The sequence below is a fragment of the Phyllostomus hastatus genome, unplaced genomic scaffold (assembly GCF_019186645.2).
Source record: "Phyllostomus hastatus isolate PE091 unplaced genomic scaffold, TTU_PhHast_1.1 phas_contig_38, whole genome shotgun sequence".
NCBI classification, from domain to species: Eukaryota; Metazoa; Chordata; class Mammalia; order Chiroptera; family Phyllostomidae; genus Phyllostomus; species Phyllostomus hastatus.
Genome location: NW_025333869.1, coordinates 22304267 through 22321824, shown reverse-complemented (window position 1 = coordinate 22321824; position 17558 = coordinate 22304267). Strand labels below are relative to the sequence as shown.

General features: G+C 39.3%; 1 pseudogene; it reads left to right on the top strand.

Annotated features, from left to right (window-relative positions):
- The first annotated feature begins 5880 nt into the window (after window positions 1–5880).
- On the top strand, window positions 5881–6358 carry LOC123821159 (annotated as a pseudogene).
- Window positions 6359–17558: the final 11200 nt, after the last annotated feature.

Genomic DNA, 17558 nt, shown 5'->3' with positions numbered 1-17558 from the left:
ACAACATGGTTCTATTTGTCACAAAAGATCATCTCTAAACAGGAAAGAACAGAACAAGAGTAAACTTTGTATCGTGTTATGTAAAAAGACCAAAGCATGTGACAGCCAGGCTCCACGGGCTCTCAGAAACGAGCACAATCACCTAAGTGTCTCAGAAGTGAAAACTCAGGAGAAAAACACCCCTTTCTGTTTTGGATGTACCAAACGTAGGGAAACAGCGGGATGTCTGTAGAAGACTGGATCGAGCAGGCTGGTACCAATGTATATACTTCAGGTGAAAAGACGGGGCTTAGAGATGCATTGAGAAGTCATCTGCATCAAGACAGGAGCCAAACCAGGAAGAACAAGGAGAAGGTTAAAGACAAATCCTTGCCAATGTTGTTGGGCCCTGAGAAAGAGACCAGCATGTCAGAGGAACAGAGGGGTGACCACCTTTCAAGCTAAGAGAGAAGACGGCCTCCAGGAAAAAGGTTTGGAGGGGAGGGGTTGGTCCCAGAGGTTGAAGGGGGTGGTCCAGGCAGAGGGAATACACATGAGCAAATGCCAGGGATCTCAGCTCAAACACTGCAGCTCTAGAAAGTGTCCCTTGACTTCCCTAAACTGCATCTGAGTCCCCCCTTGCAGCATGCCCTTCCCTCTTTCTTGTCCCTCCTCTTGGACCAGAAACTGCTTGGCATCTGGGACGGTGTTTTTACTGTGACCTCCCCAGTCTAGTGCCTGACAGTTGGAAGGCACATGCTAAATATTTGTTCAACAAATGAAGGACTGAATGACTGGAAAGAGATGGTATATCCAGAAACTCATGAAGACAGAAGCTAAGGGTTCAAATGGGGGAAAATAGAGAAAACAGGGTGGCAACAGTAAATTCAATTTGGCCTAATTCAAGAAATAACGTACTTGGTGCGTCTGAGAATTTGGGGGGTGGATGCGGGAGGTCAAATGTCAAAGGCCCTGTTTTCAAGTTGTACACAGCCCAGTGGCTACAGACCACATGCCACACGTAAGTCTAATGTTACAGAGTGAAGGAAGATCTGGAAAAAATGCACAAAGTGCTATGGATATTTAAGGTAGGGAGAAAAGGAAGAGCAGCCTGAAAGCAATGGCATTGGATGGGCTTTCCAAGTAGCAGATGAAACAGAACGACAAAAGGCACCACCGGGAAACCACAGCCTTCCCAGCACAGGGGATGTTGGCACCTAGCGTCAGGAGAAGTGAGGACTGCTATGTTAGCAAGCAGAGAGCAAATTCTTCTTCCTGGGATTATTCTGTGTGAACTTGAAAATGTGAGTACGTGGGGATGACTCAGACCGAAAGCAGAGTCTTGTCTGTCCTCCGTGTGGTCTCTGAGCTGCTGTCACTGAAGAACAGAAATGCTCAGAAGGACAAACTGAAACAGAAGGTGTCAAGCAGCACCTTTCCTCCCCTTCACACCCACATGAGAAGACCTACACAGGGAAGCAAAAACCACCTTATTACCAACTTCACGGGAGCCCTAAGAGAAACTCTGCTGGCTAATATTCGTTCAGAGGGTCTGGATGGAATTTTTATACTTTATATTTCAAAATTAGTGACTATGATTTATTTGCCATAGTCACTTTTCAGTTTAGGATAGTGACAAAGTAACCAGCCACTCAGATTGGCCAGAGGACCTGCCTCTCTCACAAGGACCTTTAAAGTTCTTCTAACCACATTTTGCAGTAGGCAAGGACCGAAGATGCTGACTGATATTTATGCCTACTTCATGCCAGCACTGAACTGTGGGGACCACAGCTAGGAAGTAGGGGCAGAGCCCAGATGGGACCTCTGGGGGCCTCACCCACAGGTGGAGGACACACCTGCAGGCAGGCTTCAGCTCTGCCCTAGCAGAGCACAGGGTACCCAGTCTCTGTCACTTGGCCGTTCTTAGCATTGGAGAAGGAGAGGGGCCTTCCAGGTTTCAGCAATGCTTACCCATGTGGTCTAAGGCAAATGTCCCCAGTTTCTTCTTATAAAACAGCCTCTATATCCGTGGGAAGTGGCAGGATCAAAAAGTGTCTCTACCCTCTCCAAAAACAGACCAAATCCCTCCTTGATCTAAAAAAAGTTATTTAACAAGTTTTCACTTAATTTAGAGAGAGGATTTGCATCCAATTCAACAATCTACCTGCCAAAAAGGCACTTTATGGAACTAAAACAGTTAGGAAAGCTCTCAGCAAACTTGTTTATAATGGAAATCACAAATCAGCAGCTATGATATAATTATGAAGGGTATTTTGTAAGGAAAAAACATTCTCCTAGCATGGCTGGAGACATTTTGTGTTCCATAACATAAAACATGAATCCTGGGCTAATTGAAAACAACCCCATGGTATGGAATAATGAATGACACATTTCTTTTTCCTGGTGGGTCTAAGTATCCACCTGGGCCCTTACCCTGATCCTTCTGGATAATTGGATTAACAAATCACAAACATCTAATGCCTTGCACTGAGAGGCAGATCGTGGCAGCCTCACCCAGAGGCGGGCATCAAAGAGATGCAATGGAATGAGAACAATCAAGGACCAAGCCACAAGGGCATCAAAGCCTGACGGACTTGGCGGGACCATCCTTAGTTGATCCTAAGTAAATTAAAATCAAGTGAAACCAAATAAGTCATTTTCCATAGGACACAATATCTGAATCCTTGGGAAGAGAAAAATCAGAAATTCTCATATTTCTGATGACTGATGTATTATATGGGGAAAGTGCTGAATGAAAAGTAATGTGTCCCAAAAGTATGGTACCCAACATCACCCCAAAGGAATTTAGAATTCCTTTATTTTTTAGAATTTAGAACATTAATATGTGTATGTTAATGAATAAAGACAAGAGATACTGGCTTTCCTACTTAAGATACTGACATAAAATTTCTGCCCTGGCTGGTGTGGGTCAGTGGATTGAGTGCTGGCCTGTGAACCAAAGGGTTGCCGGTTTGATTCCCAGTCAGGGCAGATGCCTGGGTTGCAGGCCAGGTCCCCAGTGGGTGGCACATGAGAGGCAACCACACATTGATGTTTCTCTCTGTCTCTTTCTCCCTCCCTTCCCCTCTGTCTAAAAATAAATAAAATATTTTTTAAAATAAAATAAAATTTCTCTTTTGCTATGTTTCTAAAACATCAAATTTATGTAAATAAACCTTTTTTTTTTTACTTTGCAGGAATGTCCAACCTTTTGGCATCTCTATACCACACTGGAATAAGAGTTGTCTTGGGTCACACATTAAATACGTTGCAACACATACTCACAAAAAAAATCTCATGTTTTAAGTAAATTTATGATTTTGTATTGGGCTGCATTCACAGCCATCCCGGGCTACATATGGCCCGTGAGCTGCAGGTTGGACACCTCTGCTAGAAAGATAGAAAGGGAGAGAGAGAGAGAAAAACGCTGCTTTCTTGTTCCATTTTACTTATGCATTCACTGGTTGATTTTTGTGTATGCCTTGACCAGGGATCAAACCCACAACCTTGTATATTAGGACAATGCTTTAACCAACTGAGTTACTTGGCCAGGGTGTAAATAAAACCCTTAAAAAATAATAGCACACTCTGCTCTCAGCTAATGGTAAGATAATGATCCTGATACCCCATCATGAGGTTACAGAAACATTGAACAGAGACAGGTGTTCTGGGCCCACTGGGCACTTCTTTCTGTCTCAGAGTGGGACATTCATTCATTCGTTCATTCCTTTGACTTTTAGCAAATGTCTAAGACCCTGGCATCTGATGGTGAACAAGACATGGCCCTTGTCCTTGAGGAACACATTATCAGAGGAAACAGACCATTAACAAGAAAGGGACTGTATGCCATGGTAAGTAAATCTTGAAAGTTCTTGTCACACAAAAAAAGTCTGTAACTATGTAGGGTAATGTGTGTTATACTGTGGTGATCATTTCGCTATATATGCAAATATCAAACCAGATTGTACACCTCAAACTAATATGCCTCAATTTTTTTTTTAAAAAAGGAATTTTATCTTGAAGGAAAAAAAGGAAATGAGAAAAGGAGCAAACTAAACTGGAAGTAAGCAGAAAGAAATAAATAATAAAAATCAGAGCACAAATAAATGAAATAGAGAATAGAAAAATAACAGAGAAAATTAACAACCCAATGGTTCTTTGAAAAAATAAACAAAATAGACAAATATTTAGCTAGACCAATCTGGAAAAAAGAAATAATATTCAAATTATTAAAATCAGGAATCAAAGATAGCATATCATCAGTAAATGTATAAAAAGAGTATGCTGCAAACAACTGAATACCAACAAATCAGACAACCTAGATGACATCAACATATTTATAGGAAGAATAAAGTACTGAATCAGACTCAAGAAGAAATAGAACATCTGAATAGACCTATAACAAGTAAAGAGACTTAATCAGTCATCAAAAACCTTCTAATAGCCCTAGACAGCATGGCTCAGTTGGTTGGAGTGGCGTCCCACACCAAAAGGTCACTGGTTTGATTCCCAGTCAGGGCACATGCCTAGTTTGCTGGCTTGATCTCCATTTGGGGCCCATGCAAGAGGCAGCTAATTGGTCTTTCTCTCTCACATCAATGTACTTAAAAAAACAAAACCAAAAAAAGAACAAAAAAAAATTCTAACAAAGTAAAGCCCAGGAACAGGTGGTTTCATTGGAATTCTGCTAAATGTTTAAAGGATTAACACCAATATTTCACAAACTCTTCCAAAAAATAACTAAAAGATAGAAGAGGAGGGATTACTTCCCAACTCATTCTACAAGATTAACCCTCTACCAAAACCAGACAAAAGAAAACTACAGACCAGAATATCCCTTAAGAATACGGATGCAAAAATCCTCAGCAAGATACTAGTAAATCAACTTTAGCGATATACCTGAAAGATTATACTCCACAATCAAGTAGATTTTATCCTAGGAATCCAAGGTTGGTTTTACATACAAAAATCAACCAATGTAAATCACTGTATTTATAGACTAAAAGACAAAAAACCAAATGATATCTCAAATGATGCAGAAAAGATTTGATAATATCCACAGTCCTTTCATGATACAAATACTCTAGTAACTTTCTCAACCTGATAAAGGGCATCTGTGAAAAACTCACAGCTAATATCATACTTAACGGTGAAAGTTTGAAAGCTTTCCCTCTTACATCAGGAACAAGACAAAGATGCCTGTTCTTGCCACTTGTATTCAATATTGTACTGGAGGTTTTAGCCAGGACAGTTAGGCAACAAAAGAAATAAAAGTCTTCCAGATTTGGAAAGGAAGAAGTAAAAGTATCTCTTTCACAGATGACATGATTTTGTATACGGAAAATCCTATGGGGTTCCCCCAACACAGGTAGAACTAATCAAAAAGTTCAGCAAGTCTGCAGGGTACAAGATAAATACACTGGCATTGACCAATCCAAAAATGATCTTCAGAAAATGGTAAAATTTATGACTTAAAATTTTATTTAAAAAGAATTACATACTTAGGAATAAATTAACAAAAGAAGTACAATCACAATACATTAAAAGCTACAAAATACTATTAACTTAATAACAAAACAATAACCTAACTCAAAATGAGCAAAGGCTCTGAATAGACATTTTTCCAAAGAAGATGTATGAATGACCAGTAAGTACATGAAAACATCATTAGCCATCATGGGAATCTGAGTCAAAAACCACAGTGAGATACCATTTTATACCTACCAGGATGGTTATAATAAAAAAGACAGATAATAACAAATGTTGGCAAGACCATGGAGAAATTGGAACTCTTGTACATTGCTAATGGGAATATAAATGACACAGCCACTTAAGAAAAGTTACCATATGACACAGCCACTTCTAGGTGGATATCAAGAAAAATGAAAACAGGCCTTGCAGATGCCACCACTGCCTCGGACCTTCCCGTGTCCAGCCACGGTAAACCCCACTGTGTTCTTCAATGTTCCAAAGACAGCAGAAAACTTTTGTGCTCTGAGCACTGGGGAGAAAGGATTTGGTTATAAAGGTCCCTGCTGTCACAGAATTATTCTGGCATTTCCATGCAACGGTGGTGACTTCACATGGGCACAGTGGCACAGGCAGCAAGTCCATCTACAGGGAGAAAAGTGATGATGAGAACTTCGTCCTGAAGCACACAGGTCCTGGCATCTTGTCCACGGTAAATGCTGGACCCAACACAAACGGTTCCCAGCTTTTCATCTGCACTGCTGAGACCGAGTGGCTGGATGGTAAGCATGTGGTCTTCCCCCAGGTGAAAGACGGCACGGATGCTGTGACAGCCATGGAGCGCTACAGGTCCAGGAATGACAAGACCAGCAGGAAGATCACCATTACTGACTGTGGACAACTCTCATAAATTTGACTTGTGTTTTATCTGAACCACCACAGCATTCCTTCAGTAGCTCAGGAGAGTGCCCCTGCACCCCCATCTGCTTGGAATGTTCTATAATCTTCATGCTTTTGCCTCAGTTCCTTGGGTTCCATGTTTTCTCTACCCCTTCCAAGTCCAGCTGGATTGCAGAGTTAAGTTTATGATTATAAAATAAAGACTAAACAACAACAAAAAAAGAAAAATGAGAACATACATTCACATAAAAAACATGCTCGTGAACTTTATAACAGCTTTCTTCATTATAGCCAAAAGCCAGTTTATGTATTTAGTGTAAAAAAGTGTTCTTTATGTGTGTGTTTCATTTACACTGCCTATAGAAAAAGTCTGTAGCCCATGAATGCAAGTACCATGTCTGATTTTGCTCATTATTGTTATGTCCTCCATGAAGCAGAGGGCTTAATGTAGGGGAGGCAGTCAATAAATAGTTGAATCAATGAACAAATAACATGCAAGGAAATAATACCCAAATAATATGTCTAGCACTTACTCTCCCTTAAGAAACTAATTCCTATTTGGAAATTGGTTGGCAGATAGGAACAAGAAGAATTAGTTATGTAAATCTGATATTCTATTGAAAAGTTTTATTTTTTTAAAGATTTTATTTATTTTTGAGAGAAGGGAAGGGGTGGAAAGAGGGAGAGAAACATCAATGTGAGGCTGCCTCTCACACTCCCCCTACTGGGGACCTGGCCTGCAACCCAGGCATGTGCCCTGACTGGGAATCAAACTGGCGACCCTTTGGTTCATAATCCAGCGCTCAATCCACTGAGCCACACCAGCCAGGACCTACTGAAAAATTTTAACGTGACATACCACATATATACAGGACTCCCCTTCACAGAGTATAAACTAAAGTTGGAAGAAAACAGATTATTATAGTCACTGCTATATTCATGGAACATACATATATATAAATGTAAAATTTATCTTAATGAATTGTCACAAAGTGAACATAACCTTGGAGCCACCCCCCCCACTCAAAAAAATCCAACACTCCTATTTCCAAGAAACTCCCTTCCATGACCCCTCCCAATGACTACCTTCTCCCTCCTCCCCACACTAAACACTTTCATGGCTTCTAACACAAATTTGTTTGGTTGGTTTTTAATGTATATAAATGAAATAATATAGTACATTTTTTTTAGTGTCTGGTTATTTTGGTTCAGCATTTATCTGTGATGTTGTATGTAGCTGTAGTTAATTTATTTTCATTGCCATATAGTACTCCAACATGAATACACTGCAGTTTATGTATCCGTTCTCTTTTGTTAAAAAAGTTTTTATTTATTGATTTGAAAGAGAGAGAGAGACATTAATTTGTTGTTCCACTTATTTATGCACTCATTTGTTGCTTCCTGTATGTGCCTTGACCAGGGATCAAATCTGCAACCTTGGTATATCAGGAAAGTGCTCTAACCAACTGAGCTATCTGGTTAGGGCTAGTATCTGTTATTCTCTGTCTTTTATTTTTTGAAAAATTTTATTTATTCATTTTTAGAGAGAAGGAAAGGGAGGTAGAGAGGGAGAAGAACAACAATGTACGAAAGAAACATGGTTCAGTTGCTTCCCTCACACCCCCAACAGGGGACCTGGCCTGCAACCCAGGCACATGCCCTGGCAAAGGGTTACCCAACCAGTAACCCTTTGCTTTGTGGGGCAATGCCCAGCCCACTGAGCCACACCAGTCAGGGCTCTTCTCTTGGTGGACATTTGGGTTGTTTCCAGCTTAGAGCTATTATGAATAATGCTGCTATAAATATTCTTATACACATCTTTCGAGGTCTTGCACATGCATTTCTGTTAGTTCTATCCCTGAGAGTGGAATTACTGAATCCCAGGACATGATCTGTTCAGCTTTAATGATGCTGACAGACAGTTTTTCAAGAATGCCAGTCACTCCATACACTTGCCAGCACTTAGTGGCCTTTGGTGCCTCAATATTTAGTAGCTGATGCCTCCCTTTCAGAAAAGGGTGGCCTTAGCTACGGGAACTGCAACGACTTCCTGCAGGGACAGGTCCTCTCCAGCATTCGTTTCTGCACAGGTCAGCATAGCCAGTGAGACTGTTTTGGGTTCATTTATTTCTTTCTTCTGAAGTTATGAAATATTTAAAGTCTACACAAAAAAAGAGAAAATAATAGAATTGATGCCACATCTCACCTCTTAGTTTTGTCAAGTCTCAAGATTTTGTAATATTTGTTTCCGATCAATTTTTAAAAACAAAACAATTGCAATCATGCCCTCATGCAAAACCAGAGATAATTACCGTCCTAAATTTACCATTCCTTTAGTTTTCATAATTTTACTACACATATATGTATATATAAACAATACATAGTATTACTTCATATGTCTTAAAACAGTATATAGACAATATTTTACTATAAGCTGCCTTCTGCACCATGATTTTATTGGTTACTATGATTCTGAGATTCAGCCATGTTTATTTACTCCTAGTGTTCTGGATATATTAGTAAACAAAGCTGACAAAGTCTCTACCCTTCCGAGACTTTTATCCTAGCAGGGAAAGACAGCAAGTAAACATTAAGTACATGTGAAGTATATTGTATATCATTTATCATTTGAAAGGAGATCTTGCTTGAGAGAAAGGAAAAGCAGAGCAGGGCAGGTGGGCTCAGAACCATCAAGGGGAAAGGCATTTGTGGTTGTGATTTGTAAACTGAGTGGCTGAGGAGGGCCTCAGAGTAAGGCTGATGCCTGAGCCAAGACTTGATGGAGGTGAAGTGGGGAGCCATGGAAAGCACTCCAGGCAGTGTCAGAAAAATAATAGGTGGGGTTGGGGGTGCAGGTAATGGAGGGACTTGTAGTCCATTGTGAGGACTTTGTTTTCATTGGAATGAAATAGGGAGCCATTGAAGAATTTAGAGCAGAGGAGAGGTGGGACCTGACTTACATCTTTAAATGTTGCTACATGTAATTCTAATTCATTTATTTTAACTTCTGCATGGTGTTCTATGGTAGGATCGTACATTTATTGATGCACTTCCACTAGTGGAAATTTATACTGTCTCCATTTTTACTACATACAGTACTGCAGAGGACATTTTTTTATTTGTCCCATGGAGCATATATGGGAAAATTTTTCTAGGAGGGCAGTTACTGGATTGTGAGGTATTTGCATCTTAAATGTTATTAGCTATTGCCAAAGAGCCTGTCCCACTTTACACTGGTACCAGTGTGTACAGAAGTTTCCGTTGCTGCACAGCCTCGCCAGCCCTTGAAACATCTCCTTGTGGTTTTGATTTGCATTCCCCTATCCTTGGTAAGGTTGAACACCTTTCACGTGTTTATCTGTGGTTTCGTCTTTTTTTCTAATTGCTTATTCATGCCCTTTAATCATTATCCTATGGAGATAGTTCTTTTTTAAACTTAATTTTTAGAAGTTCTTTATAGTATATTCTAGATACTGATCTTTTGTTGATTATACGCAATCTGTTGTCGATTATATGTAATGCAAATATCTTCTCCCCTTCTGTGGCTTTTCTTCACTTTTTTAAAGGACAGCTTTTGTTGTACAGAAGTTTTTAATTTTTATGTAGTTGAATGTTTGAATCTTTTTCTTTTAAGGCTTGTGCTTTTTGCATCTTATTTTAAAAATGCTTCTCCATGCCAATGTCATAGCATTTTCTTCTATTCACTCTTCCTTTATATTTGCTAATGCAATCAATCTGGTTAGCGCTAACAGGGGAGGGGGAGGCTGATCTGTCCCTTTCATGGTGATATATCTTGCCTGTATTCTTTAATATTTTTAAATTCTTTAATGTTGACTTCATGGTTTAACTCTCTGTAGGCAATTATATTCACTTATTTTCAAGTTTCAGAGAAAGCTTTACTGAAAGGTCCAAATCCTAGGCAGATTTTTACTTAATAGGACTAAGAATCTGCATTTTGATATGCAACTCAGATGATTTTGAAACAAAAGGTCTCCTTTAAACTAATAAGTAGTGCTTAATCGCCCTTCCAGGTGCTTGCTGGCTTGAGAATAAATTCACTCTTGCTAGCTGATGATTTAGCCCCACTCTGCCTCTGGTTCCTCTTTGGTAAAAGTTCATCCCTGGAAGAGTTCATCCACAAATGGAGTTCCATGATGAGTCCCAGGTGGAAAGGCTTAGCATGGGCCTGGCATGTGGTACAACTCAGTAAATGGTGGATGCTCATTAACCTTGAAGTTCTCAAGCTCTTGGGTGAGCTGGCCCTGCCTCTCCCCTGGACTCATTTCCCTCCACGGTCCCCATTTTGGGCAACTCTCTTAATTCCTCAGAGGCTCAATTTTATCATCTGTAAACTGGTATTAATAACTCTTTGCTTTATAAGATTGTTGTAAGGATTAGAAATGACATATAGAATGTCCAGGACAGTGCCCAGGGCTTGTGCAAGCTGAGAAGTTATGTTTTTAATTCTGGGTAACCTGAAACTTGAAATTCAGAAGCTCTTCTCACTGGGGAGCTAAAGCCTAGGTTAATCTTAGAGAATCTCCTATGTCCCCTCCCAGTGCCTAGAATAATCCTGGACATACAGGTTTGCAGTAAAGTTTTGATAAACTAATGTTTCCTTCCAGTGTAATACACAATTCTTATATTCTTTTTTTAGATTTATTCATTTTAGAGAGAGGGGAATTGAAGGAGAAAGAGAGGGAGAGAAATATCAGTGTGTGGTTGCCTCTCAAGCACCCTGTACCAGGGACCTGGCCTACAACCCAGGCATGTACCCAGACTGAAAATCAAACTAGCAACCCTTTGGTTTGCAGCCTACCCTCAATCCACTGAGCAACACCAGTCAGGGCCAATTTTATATTTCATTACCACTTCCAAAGAAGCCACAAAATTGTAAACCATGTTTTATTATTTTATTTCACAGGTACATATACAGAACTTACATTATATCAGGCCCCATTCTAAGTGCTTTATATTAATTAACTCATTGACTCTTTATAACAACCCTACAAAGTAGATACTATTATTGTTATTCTCATTTTATAGATGGGGAAACTGATCTAAGCAGTAACCCTATACGGAGTTAGGGTTACCTCCAGGTGTGCTGTGTTCAGTATACAAGGATTAGACACATGGAAAAGAAAAGTAATTCAAATGCTCATCCTTCCCAAATCTTTTTACCTCTGATTGCAGTGGTTTAAATGGAGGGAAAACCCTTTTGAATTAAAAATCATATATCTGACACTTCCATCAAAATGAGGCATAAGGAGACATGCTTCATCTCCTCATGCAACCACAAAAAGAATTACAACTAAATCTCAAAACAAATAACACCCAGAACTGTCAGAAAGTCAAACTATAAGGAATTCCACAACCAAGGATTTAAAGAAACCACATTCATCCAGACAGGTAAGAGGGGTGGAGAAGTGAGGAGATGTGGTGTGGTACAGAGAGGTGGTGGCAGCAGTGGCAGAATGGGCAGGGGTGGTCCCACATCCACACTGCAGGATTTTTAGGAAACACCACTTAAAGGTCCCACGTGGTCTTAAAATGTATGCAAACCTACCCACTCTGGGATTCAACACCAAGGTAACACCTGGGAGGGCACCAGTCACATATGGGGAGTGGGAAAAATTAGTGGAAATGGGATGAGTACAGGGCAAACACCCAGAAGCCAGGCAGTGGCACAGTTCCCTCTTGTGAGTTCTGCCCCAACACAGAGTCACAAAGCAGTGAAGCAGATTGCCCCACTCTGGTGATTACCTAAGGCTCTGCTCCACACAATTTACAGGTGCCATTTACAGGGAGGGAAAGCAGCTCTACCTAATATACAGAAACAAACACAGGGATGCTGCCAAATTGAGGAGATGAAGAAATATGACCCAAATGAAAAAAAGAGAACAAAACTCCAGAAACAGAACTAAACAAAACTGAGATAGCCAACCTATTAGATGCAGAGTTCAAAACACTGGTGATCAGGATGCTCAAAGAATTCATTGAGTATGACAACAACATAAAGGAAAAAATGAAGGTTATATGAAGTGAAATAAAGAAAAATCTACAGGGAACCAACAGTGAAGGGAAGGAAGCTGGGATTCAAATCAACCATTTGGAACATAAGGAAATAAACATTCAATCAGAACAGAGACAAGAAACAAGAATTTATTTTTTTAAAAGAGGATAGTATAAGAAGACTCTAAAACATCTCCAAATGTACCAACATCCAAATCATAGGGATGCCAGAAGGAGAAGAACAAGAGCAAGAAATTGAAAACTTATTTGAAAAAATAATGAAAGAAAACTTCCCTAATTTGGTGAAGGAAATAAACATGCAAGTCCAGGAAGCACAGAGAGTCCCAAACAAGTTGGACCCAAAGAGGGCAACTTGGAGACACATCATAATTAAAATGCCAAAGATTAAAGATAAGGAAAGAGTCTTAAAAGCAGCAAGAGAAAAAAAGACAGTAGCCCTGGCTGGCATAGCTCAGTGGATTGAGCACGGGCTGGGAACCAAAGTGTCCCAGGTTCGATTCCCAGCCAGGGTACATTCCTGGGTTGCAGGCCATAACCCCCAGCAACCGCACATTGATATCTCTCTCTCTCTCTCTCTCTCTCTCTCTCTTTTTCTCTCTCCCACTCCCTCCCTTCCCTCCCTAAAAATAAATAAATAAAATATTAAAAAAAAAAGAAAAAAAGACAGTTACCTATAGGACAGTTCCCATAAAACTGTCAGCTGATTTCTCAAAGAAAACTTTGCAGGCAAGAAGGGACTGGCAAGAAGTATTCAAAGTAATGAAAAGCAAGGACCTACATCCAAGATTACTCTATCTAGCAAAGCTTTCATTTAGAATGGAAGGTCAGATAAAGCCTTCCCAGACAAAGTAAGGCTAAAGGAGTTCATTACCACCAAACCATTATTATATGAAATGTTAAAGAGACTTATTTAAGAAAAAGAAGATGAAAACTAGAAACAATAAAATGGCAAAAAATATATATCTATCAACAATTGAATATAAAAAATAAACTAAGTAAACAAGTAGAACAAAGACAGAATCATGGATGCAGAGAGTGTTTTGAGGGTTGCCAGATGGGAGGGAGTGTGGGGAATGGGTGAAGAGGTGAGAGGATTAAGAAGTACAAATAGGTAGTTACAGAATGGCCATGGGGATGTAAAGTACAGCATAGGAAATGGAGTAGCCAAAGAACTTATACCCATGACCCATGGACATGAACAATGGTGGGGGATTGCCTGATGGAGCGGGGTCTGCTGGGTGGAGGGGGGTGAAGGGGGGAAATCAGGACAACTGTAAAGGCATAATCAATAAAATATAATTTTTTTAAAAATTTAAGCCCTGTCTGGCATAGCTCAGTGGATTGAGCGTGGGCTGCGAACCAAAGTGTTGCAGGTTCGATTCCCAGTCAGGGTACATGCCTGGGTTGCAGGCCATGAGCCCCAGCAACCACACATTGATGTCTCTCTCTCTCTCTCTCTCTCTCTCTCCCTCCCCCTCACTTCCCTCTCTAAAATAAATAAATAAATAAAATAAAAAATAAATTTTTAAAAATTAAGAAAATTTAAAAAATTTAATTTTAAAAAAGAAAAAGGAGATCACAACTATGAATATTAAAAATGTAACAAATACACAACTATCAACAACTGAATCCAAGAAACAAACAAACAAACAACCTAAGCAAACAACCAGAACAGAAACAGAATCATAGAAATGGAGATCACATGGAGGGATATCAGCTGGGAGGAGAAAGGGAGAGAATGGGGGAAAAGGTGCAGGGATTAAAAAGTATTGGTAGTACAAAAAAGATGGGGATGTTAAGAATAGTATAGGAAATAGAGAAGTCAAAGAACTCTTATGTACAACCCATGGACATGAACTAACAAGGGGATTGCTGGGGGGAAGGGAGGTATCAGGCAGAGGGGGTGAAGGGGGCAAAATTGGGACACCTGTAATAACAATAAAATATACTTTAAAATCATATATCCTTGAGCAATATTAATTATAAATAAATTTTATATTTTAAAACCCATCCTACCATTTCACACCCATTGAGATGATTGCTATAAAAACAATATAACAAATATTGACAAGGATGTGGGGAAATTAGAACCATTATGATATGCTGTTAGTGAGAGTAAAATAGTGAAGTCACTATGGAACACAGTATGGCAGTTCCTTGATAAGTTAAAAATAGAACTACTTATGATCCAACAACCATACTTCTGGGTATATAACCAAAGACTTGAAAGCAGGTATTCATAGAATATTTGTACAGTCATGTTCTTACCACCACTACCAAATAGTTAAAAGGTAGAAGCAACCCAAGGAAATATGGAATATACAGTTGACCCCTGAACTAAGTGGAAGTTAGGGGCACGGACCCTACACACATACACATCTGTTTATTACTTTTGATTCCCCCCAAACTTAACTAATAGACTACTAGAGATTTTTTTTAAGACTTTATTTATTTTTAGAGAGAGGGGAAGGGAAGAAAAAAAGGGGAAAGAAACATCAATGTGTGGTTGCTTCTTGTGCACCCCCTACTGGGGACCTGGCCCATAACCCAGGCATGGGCCCTGACTGGGAATCAAACTGGCAAACCCTTTATTCACAGGCTGGCAGTCAATCTACTGAGCTATACCAGCTAGGGAATACTAATAGACTACTGTTGACTGGAAGCCTTATTGATAACATAAACAGTTGATTAACATTATTCTTGTTATATGGATTATATACTATATTCTTATAATAATGTAAGATAGAGAAAAGAAAATGTTATTGAAAAAAATCATAAGGAAGAGAAAATATACTTATAATACTGTAAGTATTTATTGACAAAAGAATCTACATATAAGTGGATCCATGCAGTTCAAACTTGTTCCTCAAGAGTCAACTGTACATATAATGGAATGTTATTTCAGCCTTAAAAAGGAAGGAAATTTTGACACATGCTACAACATAGATGAACCTTAAGGACTGTATGCTAAGTAAAATAAGCCAGGCATGACAGGACAAATACTATATGGTTCCACTTATATTAGGTACCTAGCATATTCAACTTGGGAGACAGAAAGAATGGTGGTTGCCAGGGAATGGTGGGTGGGGTAGAATAGGAAGTTATTTAATGGGTACAGTTTCAATCTCTCAAGAAACAAATATAATTATTCCCACAAAATTGTACACTTAAAAATGGTTAGAGCAATACATTTCATATGTATTTTTGCCACAATAAAAATAATATCTTTAAAGAAGAACACAAACAAAACTATTTATGTGATGGTGGAAGAATGAACTATACATAGGCTTCAGGAAACCAGTCACCTGTCTATTCTCTTCATTATTGTGTGTACTCAATACCTGTGCTTGTTGCAGGTACTTAGAGAAATTTGATGAACAAGTGAATATAAATTAAAAAATCCTCCTGCTAACCCCTACAACGAAGTAGAGAACCTTACAAGAAATGGAAAATGGTGTTGGGAGGAATGGAGAGGAAAATGAGGAACCAAGGTAGAAGTCATTGTTCAAGCCCATGTGAGCTCCACAAAAGCCAGCTCCAGGGCAGCCACAGAACTCTGAGGGAAAGTGAATGGAATGTGGCACCACTCAGGAATCCGATCTCTGTCTGATTCTGTTCATGGCCACACCAGCCTCCCAGGTCCTTTGAGGAAGATCTGAGATGTTACCCGGAACTCCTCTTTCACCTCTCCACTACCCAACAGTTGCCATGACTTTTCACATGACCTACATCCCATCTCTAAATGACCCTTGCTTTCTACCTAATTGCCATTGACCTGTAGGAGAATGATTTCTAGTTGGTCTCCTCACCTCTGTTAAGGAATCCAGAAAAGGCACTGGAGCAAGGAACAGTTTGTAAACAAGCAGACACAGCCTTGGACAGAAACCAAAAGTGTGCTCAGTCAAGACAAAGACAAAGTCACCTTTCAAAAGAAAATTTTTCCAGGCACAGTTCCCATTTTGTAAGTGGTTTCCAGTTTCATGTAAATGAGGTTTCCAAATTGTACAGTTCTGATTGGTCTAAATCATGCAGTTCTGATTGATCAGAATAGATGCAAATGAGGATATAATTTGCATAGTTCTGATTGGACAGTGCAGGTCTTAGTCTGTTAATCAAAAAACAAAACCAGGGCTTCCCTGCAATGGTTGATTCAGACTGCGTAACCCAGCAGGACATTGTACAGGAAGCAGAGTTCAATCTGTGGTTCTTCCTGGTATGTGGAGTACCTGAGAGGCCTCTTTCAGCGAATAGCCCCTCGGCTCCTCGTATTGATAAAATTGGGCTCTTGGTTGACCATGGCAAGTCCATCTTAGCAGAATAATTCTTTCTTGGGGTTCATATCAAGTCTTTCTTCTCAGGGTCCACACCTCTAACCCTTCTCTCTTCCAACCCAAATTATACAAAGTAATCTCTCTAAAAATAAGTTTTCATACTTTTAAAAAGTCAATGAGCCTCATTCTCTATCCATTAAACTCTAAACTTAGATGTTTAAAGAACTCCAAAGAATTCTGTCCTTTCACATTGACATACAGGCTGTGCTTGCTCTTTTTGTATTTGTCTTGGGTTTGTCTGGTTTTTTTTTGTATTTTGCTTTTTACATGTTATTATGAAATAATACATACAAAAGTAGAAAGCACAAGGGACCCTCATGTACTGTATCCACAGCTTTGGCAGATGTTAACATACGGTCAATCTTGTTGCATCTGGACACCCACCAACTCCTGACCTCACACATAAAATTTTTTTTATTATGGCCCTTTTAAATCTTTGTTTTTTTAAAAAGTGATTTTCAAATAATATTTCTTATAAAAATTTCAAACATCACGAATTATAGAACAAAGAATGTGAAAGCCTCCCATAATCCAACATTACTTGTTCATAGTTTAGGGTAGGTTTTTTCAGATTTTTTTTTTGCTGTTTATATTTTAGCATATAAACTAATTAATGTTTTCAGAATCTTAATAACCATATTTAATCTGTTTTGCAAATTGCTTTTCCATTTAACAATGTATCTTGAATATCTGTCATATTAGATCATGCAAATCTGCCTTGTTCTTTTAACAGCCAGATTGGGTTACGCTACATGTGGTGCCATCATCTATTTAAGCAGCCCCTGTCGGTAGACAGCCGAGTGAACAGTTTCCATCTTTTCATTGTTACAAAACGGTTACAGTGGT